This window comes from Pteropus alecto, unplaced genomic scaffold, assembly GCF_000325575.1.
Source record: "Pteropus alecto unplaced genomic scaffold, ASM32557v1 scaffold11, whole genome shotgun sequence".
Taxonomy (NCBI): Eukaryota; Metazoa; Chordata; class Mammalia; order Chiroptera; family Pteropodidae; genus Pteropus; species Pteropus alecto.
Genome location: NW_006431956.1, coordinates 13,790,267 through 13,800,061, shown reverse-complemented (window position 1 = coordinate 13,800,061; position 9,795 = coordinate 13,790,267). Strand labels below are relative to the sequence as shown.

The 9,795-nt window shown below is 45.5% G+C and overlaps 1 pseudogene; it reads right to left on the bottom strand.

The window, feature by feature from the left end:
* Positions 1 to 7,226: 7,226 nt before the first annotated feature.
* LOC112475684 lies at positions 7,227 to 7,342 on the bottom strand (annotated as a pseudogene).
* Positions 7,343 to 9,795: the final 2,453 nt, after the last annotated feature.

Genomic DNA, 9,795 nt, shown 5'->3' with positions numbered 1-9,795 from the left:
CGGAGGGCGCGGGGGGGTGGGGGGTCCTAGGGCGCCGGGCGCTGCAGCTGCACTGTCGCGCCCGGAGCCTCCTCTCTCCAGCGTACCCATCTCGCTCGCGCACCTTCTAGTTTTATAGTCAATTCTTGAAAACCAATTATGTGCTTCAGAGCGTAAGTATTTTTGCAGTGAGTTCATTTTCTTCTCTCAGACCACAGAATTTAAAGAGAGGGGAGAACTTCTGTGCTTTGCAGAGGGGAAAAACAGTTTTTCTAATGAAGGACCTGGTTTCTGGAGCCAAGGAGGAGGGCGAGGTGCTGAAATTGGGGGCGTAGAAGAAGACCCCCTGCGTTGACCAGCTGGTCTGTGGCTTGGCTTCTCCGACTGTCGGCCGCAGAGAATTTTGTGTTTGCCCCCACGTGTGACTAGAGCTTAAAATTAATCATTTCCCAGATTATGCCATGTGGCTTTAAGTATCCCCTTTTGCAAACTTGACAATTTCTTGACTGGACGAGGTTGAGGGGATTAAAGTTTACTAAGAGGTGGGCCAGGGTGTACCACATTAAAGGGTCTAATCGGTGTAACATGACTGAATTCATAGAAGGGCAAAGGATAACATGATAACAAGTTTCTACCCGTTCCCACACATATATACCCACTTGGTGTGCATAAGAACCCCAGGACCTCGGTAAATGACAAACTGGTGTAGAAAGTGACACAGCGAACCAGAGAGGAATTGATAATGTTTCCAAGCTTGCCTGCTCACAAGCCCCTTCTGAGAAAGGCGCTGGAGAAGCATCTCTGTGCCACCCCCAGGCTGTACCTTGTCCTGGTCAAGGGATCAACTGAAGTGCTCTGGGCTGGGGAGGGGATAAGAGACCTAGTCAGATCTCCCCACTTCTTTCTTACTGAATTCCCATATGAGATGTATGGGAAAGGGATGCAGGTGGGGGTGACCAATAGTCCCGGAATGCTCAGGACTTCGAGTGTTCCCAGGATGCACAAATGTCACTGCTAAAACTGGTAAAGTCCTGGGAAAACTGAATTCAGTTAGTCAGCACAAATACAGGCAGTATGGTGGGCAAAAGCTGAGAGCCACAAAGAGAGACATTAGCAAATGAGGCAGAAAGAGAAAGAGAGAGAGAGAGAGAGCATGAGTGAACAGGAGAGAGCATGTGAGCAAATGAGAGAGAGCAGGCCGAAGGTAGAGAAAGAAGCGAGCAGGCATGGGGACAGCTGGATGAGGGACAAGGACAGATCCCTGTTGGTTTTTCAGAGTGGCTGTCATCTTGACGTAGATACTGCTGTACCCTAAATGTCAAAGAACCTTGTCCAACTGCTCAAAAGGCCTGGAAAAGCCATTTCCTATTCTTCCTGCTTCCTCGTATAAATCAGAACCCAACCCATGGGTAGGCCTCTTCCTTGTCATCTAAACCAGTCGCAACCTGTGAAAATCAGAACATTCAAGTAGAGAGTTTACTGTGAGGGGTGGGAATGGTGGCAAATTATAACAGAAAGTAAAGACGTTTAAAAAAATTAGTGGTGGGAGCAGAGATTGGCAGAAAGTTGATAAAATAAATAAAGGCCAATGTCTAGGATTCTAGCATTTCAAATGAGGAATTTAAATTGTATCCGGTAGGCAACGGGGAATGAATAGGCCAGATCTGTGCTTTAGAAAGTGATTTTGTTGGCGCAGTGGAGGCTGAATTGAATGTGGGGAGTGGGGGGTAGGGGGTGGGGGAGGGAAGAGCAGCCAGGCAATTAGTTAGAAGCCATGATAAACCTACAGCGAAGCTCAGACTGCGTCCCCCGTTACCTCTCCCCACCTCCTCCACATTCTCTCACAAGAGCAAGTGGCCTGCAACCTGCCCACCTGGTTTAAATGTTCTCCTAAATTAAAGCTCATCCATTACACACAAGTTTGAGGCACTAGTCTACAGAAATTGTGTAGATGATCACACCAGCATCTATGTATCCAATAAGAAGCAAAAATAAACCACAAATGTGACCCAGTGAAAACAGTGGCAGGAAACTGGTAATTCACAAAGTACTGTTTTATTCAAGTCCTCGGTTTACTCAGAAGCAACCCCGCACTCACTCTTGAGCTGTGTGATCCTGGACGAGTGGTTATTTAACCTCTCCGAGCCCTGGGGTTGCTTCTCTGTAAAACGGAGGCTTTAGGCCGAACCCTCTCAGTGATAACGTGGGAATCCAGTTCTCTTGTAACTGCTTTGCCAGGCACCCCATGTTCGTGTTCGTGAGGTCAGATGATGCATGCCGGAGCCTCTTCCCACCCGCTCTGGCTGTCCTAAGGGAAGGGAGTTGAGGGGAGCTGTGCTTTACTCCCTATGTTCTTCCTTCAGCGTGAGTGCCAGCTATACATATGAGGCTCCAGATTTGTTTTATGAGGCCTCGTCTTTACACAGAGGGTGAGTGGAGTGCACACAGAGCTTTAAGGTAAGGGGACCACCTGGTCATAGCCACCTCACACTGCTAATATTTCTGCAGGCGTGTCAGCGTGGAGAGAACACTAGCTCTGAATCCCAGCCTGAGTCTTTGCTCCACCATTCGCTTGCCTGCAGGTATTTTTTTCTACCTGAAAACTGGAAATAATAATAGTGCCTACCTCGCAGCCTGAGTCTTTGCTCCACCATTCGCTTGCCTGCTGTGCGAACTTGGGCAAGGTATTTTTTTCTACCTGTAAACTGGAAATAATAATAGTACCTACCTCACAGGGTTGCTGTGAGGATAAAAAGATAGTACCTGGCACATTGGAAGTGCCATGTAAGTGTGGGAAGTGAATACATAGAATGTGTTTGACAGTTCTATCAATCTTGGTCATAACATGATAAACCAACCTTTATCATTCTCATGTGGGTCATGATCCCTGAGCAATCCAGACATATGACTAAAGCTTCTGGGTCTAATACGAAAGGTAAATTGCTGGACTGATCAGCAAGATCTCTTAATATTTGTTAGTTCACTCCTACATAGTGACGTGGTAGCTATTCCCTCTACTTCACAGGGAATTTATTTGGGCACTGTTCTTCTATGTTTGCAGTGCTCTGAATGAAAATAAATGCGATGACCTCAGTAATCGAAACACAATAAAAATATGAAAATAGATTTGGATGGGGCATGCCCAGTGGTATTAGGTTTGCAAGACTGGCTGGAAAGATTAGAATACATAGAAATTTAGTCAATGTAGGAAGCGTCTGCTGGGGAAGATCGTGCTTTCCCAGTTAGAAAGACTGGGGATCCCAACTCTCACCCCATCAGTAACCTTCCTCCCTCGCCCCCCTCCACAAAGGAAGAAAAGAACAGGCTTTTGAAACCAAAGCATTTCTACTCTATGTTGATGTCAAAATCCAGTGAACACAGCTCCGGACACACAAAGAGAATTAGCCAGGGAATTCCACACAGCCGTAGAGTGGAAATGGAAAGGACAGAAAGCCTCTGGAATCTGATAAACTCACTGATAATGTGGCTCTAAAAACACAGTCAATAGATTCATAACTTGTTTAGAATGGGATTCGGTCACCTCAGGACTACTGGGTTTTACAAAGGAGAAAACACACAAGCAACATAGCACAGAAATAGATTTAGATGTCTGGACCTTCATTTAGCAGGTCCACAAACCAATTCGGAACACCCTCAGAGATCCTAGCATCCTAGATGCAGTGGAGTGATGGCAAATATGGCTGGACAGGTGGTGGTCCCATGCATTCAATGCACAAAAGCTTGACCTTTACCCTGTAAGCACCGCGGAGCCATGTGCAGGGCAAAAAGAGCCAGGACATGATCGGATTTCCGTTTTAGATAAATCTGTGTGGAGAACAGATTTGACAGAAGCAGGAAAAGGGACAACACTAAAGCGTCCATTACAATAGTTCAGGAGGAACAGAGATGTCAGAATCTAAGCTATTTTTTAAAAAACCGTGTGGAGTTCAAAAAATAATTAGGAAGTAAAACTGACATGGTGTAGGGGTTAATTGAACTTGAGGTAGCAGAAGTTGGGAATATGACCCCAAACAGCTGAATGAGCTCAGGTGACACATCGACATCTCACCTAGGTTTTATACTGATTTAGTTTGGTCAGTACAACCACAAATAGACCCGACTAGTTCCAAAACAACTTCATCGCTCTAATAGAATTTCGTTGGTACATTCTTTCAATGCTAGTTAACTCTGCATTGCATGTTCTAGGCAAAAGAAAAAAAAAAATGAACATTTTGCAAGACTCTTTCTTCATAAAGTTAGGAATAGCTCTAGGCACATCGCATAGCATTAGTTTTATGTTATGTGAAATTTGATTGATTACCGTGTGCCAAATTACAAATGCTTGTCAAGAAGTCTAATGACTCTTTGTCAGAAAGATGCTGTATGTATGAGTTATAAAGAAAAGATGTGGCAGAAAAACTAAAGTTCAACTAAACATGTATTAATCAGGTAGACCCTTTTACAATTTTAAAATTCCTGTGCCTAGTTGTGTATTCAATTTGCCTCAGGTGCAATCTCTAGGACTCAGTGCAAACTTTTTGGTTTAATTCCAAATCATAATAAAATGTGTCAGATGTGATGCCTAGTGCCCAGCACAGTATCTGGCCCATAGTAGACATTCTGAAAATATTTGTTGGATAAACAGATGAAAGGAAAGGCAACCTTGGACAGATTCAATCCCCAGAGTCTGAAGCCTTGCCCGGAAGCATCGTGAAGAAGCAGGAGGAGACAGGGCAGCAGCATAGCGTTCTACACCTCTTTCCTGGCTCCAAGCCCCTCTCAGACTGCCTTTGGGGCTTAGGGCCTGCCAGCACCTGCACCTTCCTGCATCTTTCTTCACGACATCACTTCCCGAAGAGTTAGAGCCGCGGAGGACCCCAAGAGAATGAGACTAACCAGAAACACAAATCCTTGTGCACACATTTGGCCACTAGAGGGCAAGAGAGTCAAAAGCCTGCTTCTGGTTGCCCGCGTTCTCCCTGACAGGGTGGGGTAGCATCCTCAGCATTTCTTTTTGCTGAGAGCCCCCAGAGCTCTGTACAAGTAGTGCAGGTTCATCCCCAAGCGATCTGAAATATCCGCTTTAGTAAGGCTTTCCTTGTTAGCTAATAATCATTTTAAAATAGAAATAGCAAGCAATCAAGAAAATTTCCCAAAACCGACCAACCAAGACTCCGTAAGGCCTCTGCATTGAGCTTCCTCCTATGCAACTGACCAGAAGCTGAGGCCAGAAATGCTCCTTAGAGTGGCCGGGTGTGCCTAGAGGCACTTCGAGTCAGGTAGGAGTGCCAGGCGAAAATACAGGAAGCCCAGTAAAATTCACGCTTTAGATAAACGATGAATAATTTTTTAAAAAATATAAGTCTGCCCCAAGTTGGGGGGAAATTTGTTATATTTATTTGCTAAATCCAGTAGCCTTCCCTGCATGGGCATGAGGACACTTGTTCTTCCGGGATGCCCAGGTGACCTCCACTTCTCTGCCTTTGTTCGTGCCACCTCCTCCCTCTGGATGCCCTTCCTCCTCCCACTTTACCACCTGTGTCACACTCCTTATTCCAGGTCCGGCTTGAACGTTATCTCCTGCTTCCTCTTCAGCGCCCGTGGGGCCATGTGTCCCTGTGTGGTGTAGCATCTATCACAGCTACCGAGTGTTCCAGGTCAGTGTGTATGTGCAGTAGAACAGGCGATTCTCAGTGGGGGCACACTCAGAAGAGACGGGGCAGATTTGGATCACCGGGGAGAAGGGGTCATTCTACGGGGTCCTCTATATGGGAGCAGAGACAAGGCTGGAAACAACTGAATTTCCAGGTCCTTGAGAACGGAGACTAGATCATGTTTATTGCTCATCTTCACGTCCTCTGTGCCTGGCACAGAGACTAGCTCCCAGCAGAATCGCAACACGGATACATGAGTTTATGGAGGCTGAATCAGAAAAGCTCTAGTTCTTTGTAAAAAAAAAAAAAAAAAGAAAGAAAAAAAGAAAAAATCTCCCATCATTCCCTTTCTGGCACATTTTATCTCTTAGACCCCTCTGTCCCTTTCCTCCTTATTCACCCACTCCATGAAAAATAATATTCATTTGATGAGTTACTGTCATCGGATTTTCTGACAGTACTGTTTTCCCAGGAGCATTTTCACACTTCACCCTCTTGGCTCTGCTACCCTCGAACCCCAGCCTACTACTCTCTGTTTTTAACCTCTTTTCTGAAAATGGATGCCCTAGAATAAAATCCTTACCCCTCCACTCCAACAGTAGCCACCCAGAGGGCATTTAGGACAGAGCAGGTGCATGGCACCTCCTGCATAAAAGCCTGTGTGCCCAGTGCCGTGGACTGGGCAGCTCACAGGCTCACAGCCACCATCCAGGGATGACTGGAGCTTCATTTTCAACAAAGACAAATGCTCCTGGACCATCTGCCTAATACTGTTCAGGCAAAGTCCAAGGTAAGAGGAGATGGCATCCTGAACTGGGCCCTGGGAGGAGCTTGATAAAGGGACCAGAGTTTCCATAGGGAAGGGCGGGGTTCAGGACACGCCATAGTGGAGGCTGCAGTCCAAATCCAAAGGGAACTCTTAACCTTCCCTAGTCCTGAGGAGCAAGAGATTGGAGCACTTACCCAACCTGGAAAGAGAGCCCCAGGGGAGGGCTGCCCCTCAGCGTGGCCTTCCCCAGAGGAACTTAGCCCACCTAGGGGGACTCAGCAGGGGGCGTGGGAGGAGGGGGCCCACCTCATTCTCCTTGACTTCTATCTAGCTTTTGTTAAGTGTTTGCTGAATGGAATTAAGCAGCGAATTCAGCCATTTTTGAGTAGAAGCACTCTTTGGTGAGTGGAGGGCGTGTGATTCAGAAAGGCCCATGGGTCGGCCCCCACTTCCGCACTGATCTCCCTGAGACACGCTGGTGTTGCCCTCTGCCCGCGGCACAGAGCAGAACGTGTCATAATATCTGGGAAAGTGGTGTGCAGCCCACAATACTGCGGAGCAGGGAGGGATAAGATGGCTGGAGAGAAAGACCAGGGACAGAAAATCAATACAGGTTGCTGGGGCTAAGGACCAAGTGAGCGCTCCAGGCACCTGGTTTGGGGGTTGAGCAGAGAGTGAAAATAAAGGCCGGGATTGGCAAGCGACCTTAGAAGGGTTCGCCAGTTACTTACAGTCTCCCTGGAGGTGCTATCTATCTATTTATTTATTTATTTATTTATTTATTTATTTATTTATTTATTTTTTCTATTATTTATTATTATTTATGCCTACAGCACCTGATCTTCCTAGGTGGTCTCCCATCCAAGTACTAATCAGGCCCGACCCTGCTTAGCTTCTGAGATCAGACATTGGGCTTATTCAGGGGGGTACGGCCGTAGACCATGGACTGTGGCTCCACTGGGGTGCGAACCCAGGACCTTCTGTGTGTAAAGCAGACGTGCTAACCGCTACACTATGGAATCAGGTCCAGTAGGTGCTTTTTAACAAAAATGAACAGTAAAATACATAGTACTTCTTCCTCCATTCCTTCAGAAGCATCTGTTGAGGGTCTCCTGTGCCCCGGGCAAACTACAGAACGATGTGGGCTCAGCATGGAATGTCCACAGTTTAATTGCCATGGCTCACAAGGAACGATCACTTTGGCAGGGAGGCACTTCTTCCTTTGATTTTCCAGAAGTAAGTTTTCCCCCAACACTCTGCCCCACTCCTTACACTTTCAAGAGGGAAATCGGGCATGCCCAGTACAAATTAATCAATCAGTCAATCAATCAATCAATCAATCAATGGTTCGCTCGCTCATGCTCACTTTCTCTCTCTCTCTCTCTCTCTCTCTCTCTCTCTCCTCCCCCACCCCAGTGTTGGGAGGGGAAGCCTGTAGTGGTCCACATGTGTCTAGAACTGCTGAGAAAGGTAGTATCATTCTGGGGTGCAGACCACTGTTGCCCTAACCCTAAACTATATTTTAACATTGGCTTTATCAGTAAACAGGCTGATATTTTAGTCTTTTTTTTTTTTCTTACTCTTTTGTTTACCTCTAATTTGCTCAGAACTTGGGTAGGGAAGGTAGTATTATATATGAGGCCTTCTTAAACCACAAACCATCTCCTGGTATACAGTTAGCCATTGTTATAAATTCTTTACATTTCCTTTCATATTTAGTTATTGGCACAACCCTAGGAAGAAGGTGCTGCTAAAATCATCATCATCATCATCATCATCATCATCATCATCACTATTATTATTATTTTGCAAATGAGGAAACAAGACATTCATTAGCTGGACAAAGTTCACACAGTTACAAAGGGGAGGAGCTGGGATTCCAACTCACTTTTGGGCTGTAAAGCCTAGAAAGTCCCTTCAGTCTATACTGCCTCTGTTTAGATTTCTTTTGCAGTAGAATCCTCCCATTTTCTATCCAAGTTATTTTAAATTCTCTTTAAATCAACAAACCAAAGTACATGTACGTGACTATTCTTTTTGATAAGAAAATGCTGAAGAGAGAGAAAACAAAACAAATGCCCTTGCTGAGAGCTGAGATCTGCTCTAACACCTCGAATGTTAAGAATCGAACACTTTTCTCGTCTATTGTTGACACAGATTGAGCTATCTGGATTAACGCATCTAGCAGCTCACTTAGTTCCTCAAGGAGAGACAATTTAAGCCATTATCTTCGTTCACGTTACAGAGCAACGATTTGGAGAATTTTCCCCTATAGCTAAAGGAAGACGAGTATTACATGACCTGATCCTGGAGAAGACGAAGTCTCTGATGCTGTATTTATAACTCATCAGTCCTAATCCTGTCTACACAGGACTGAGCGTTTGCATCACGAAGAAACACTGCCAAGCAGCTATTTAAATTAGACCCTGACATAAAATGTCTTTTCAGACATCTACTACTTCGCAGCGAACATTCTCTCCAGAGAAGTCCACGAGATTCCCATAAAACCAGAGCTATAAGATTTCTTCGAGACAAGTAAAAACTACCCTGAGGGTGTTTTGAAGCTAGAGCTTTTTAGTCATCATTGCTGTAAGCTTCCCAAGATCTTGCTGGAAGCACTGCCGCGGCCATTGTTCATGCTACTTCTGGTCACGGACACAGAATGAATTCCTTGGCCCCTTGTTTTTCTCCAGCGCATTAGGGATGGCGCTAGCCCTCATGTGGTGTGACCGTTAGCTCTGGCTGGAGGACCTGAGCATGGCCCCCTGTCCTCTGTCTCAAATGTGCTTCTCTTAGAAGCCTGGGCCATGGACAAGGGTAACATGAAAAGCTCAACTCTGTGGGGATGGCTTTGGAAAGTAAGGTCACGATGATTATTTCATTGCCTCGGTCTTAGAGTCTCATCTGCATTTCTTTTGCCGGAATTTCAAAACCATAACTACTTTTCTGGAATGGAGAACTTTCTTATCCTGCTTGTTAAATGTTTCTTACTCTTGACCAAATCAATTGGGTAAAAATGCAGGTCTTGAAAACACATTAACAGGATAAAACTGTGCTATGAAAAAACACAGACTCTGTGGTGCGAGGTTGCCTGATAATGTTTTCAGAGGACAGCATGACAAACCTACATCCTCGTTATCCTTTTATCTCCAGGAAATCAATTCTCCAGAGCACTTAACTGGTACAGATTATACATCATTTTCTTATAGATTCTACCCATATGTTAGCTAATTGGAGAGCTCTGGCTGGCGTTTCCTGGAGTAGATGCCAAAGGATGAGAAGATGTTAAGAAAATATCTAGTCAGCAGCCTGTCTACCCTTACACATGACATCCTCAGTGGCTCGTTCTAATTCTGGAAACCCTAGATAGCGCTGGGCTCTCCCAGGACATAT